The sequence below is a fragment of the Morone saxatilis genome, unplaced genomic scaffold (assembly GCF_004916995.1).
Source record: "Morone saxatilis isolate NCDOM2014 unplaced genomic scaffold, NCSU_SB_2.0 Contig8, whole genome shotgun sequence".
Taxonomy (NCBI): domain Eukaryota; kingdom Metazoa; phylum Chordata; class Actinopteri; family Moronidae; genus Morone; species Morone saxatilis.
Genome location: NW_023340257.1, coordinates 26,833,000 through 26,834,424, shown reverse-complemented (window position 1 = coordinate 26,834,424; position 1,425 = coordinate 26,833,000).

The following is a 1,425-nucleotide window of genomic DNA, read 5'->3' as shown; positions in this document are numbered from 1 at the left end:
CCAAGAAAATAAATAAATAAATAAATATAATGAGAAATAAAACAGGAAACAACAATATTTCATTAAAACCTCCACTGTGATACTGACGGCAGAAGTAGGAATAAATACAGTAAACATAATAATAATATAATAATCTTTATAGAGCACTATGTTACATCATTTTTACAAAGTGATACACAGATTGTAATTAAATATAAAAATAAATATACAAATAAAGAATACCAAAAAACAATAATAAGAGGAGAATAAAAGTCATAAAAATACAATTTTAAAAAGAAATAAAATAGTAAAAAGATGACATCAAATAAAATAAAGTTTATAAAAATGGGTTCAAATATGTTAGTTTGTTTAAAAAAATTATTTATGTTTCATTAATTTAACGTCATTATGTCAACAGGTAAAAAGGATAAATGCAAGTTTATATCGCCCAAAGTTCAAATAAAACTGTAAAAGATGTTAAAAATGTAAACCTTTGCAATAGAAAACTGTTTAATTCTGATTAAAACCATTAAATATAAACATATTGAGTCAGTTTCAGTGGGATGTGACGTTAGGGAACATCAATCAGTGATCAATAGCAGATCAATCAGTGTCCTCTCTTTAAACTCTCTGATCTGATCGATCAGTAACAGACATGAAAGGAACAAAAAAAACGTCCTCCGACTGAAGACTGAAGAAACATTTAATTAAAACAACAACAGAGAAACCCAGTTAAACATAATATTACACATTATATTGATTATTCTATTATTTTAAAATATATGTTTAATGTTTATTTTTATTTCTATATTTGTGTTTATAGGGTTAGAAGTTACACTTTTCTGGCCTTGTTGGCCTTCCATACCTCTCTGCTACTGGTATGATTTGCATAATATATTTGGTAAAACTATATTTTTAAGAGTCCAAAATATATAAATGATTTCATTGAAAGTTACTTTGAAAAAAATATGTAATCTGGTGCTAATTTTCTAATAATTAGTAATTCTAAAAACAAAACATGTTTATTTCTATTGTACATTTTAATATGAGGCCTTATGGAGACTGACTCACTGGGAGAGCCAGCCTCTAGTGGCTGTCAGAGGAACTGCATGTTTTGTTATTTTTATGCTGCCAGCATTTAGTTTAAACAATCGATGTATAAAAATACAAAAATGTACAAAAACACATCAGTGGAATTCATAAAATGTTAAATGTTTCTCAGCAAGCTTTATTTTGAAAGTCAAACTGCACGTTATATATGAGCTGTCACTAAAATACGTTGCTGTATCGAAGAAGACCTGAAACTAAAGACTGAGACCAAAATCTCATCAGAAAACTGTTTACTGAGCTCATAAATCAGGTGAGAAGTCGGCTCATTTCTCCACAAGACTCAATACTATCAATGGTCCTTTTGAAACCAGTTGCCCCCTGATGGCCTTTACATAG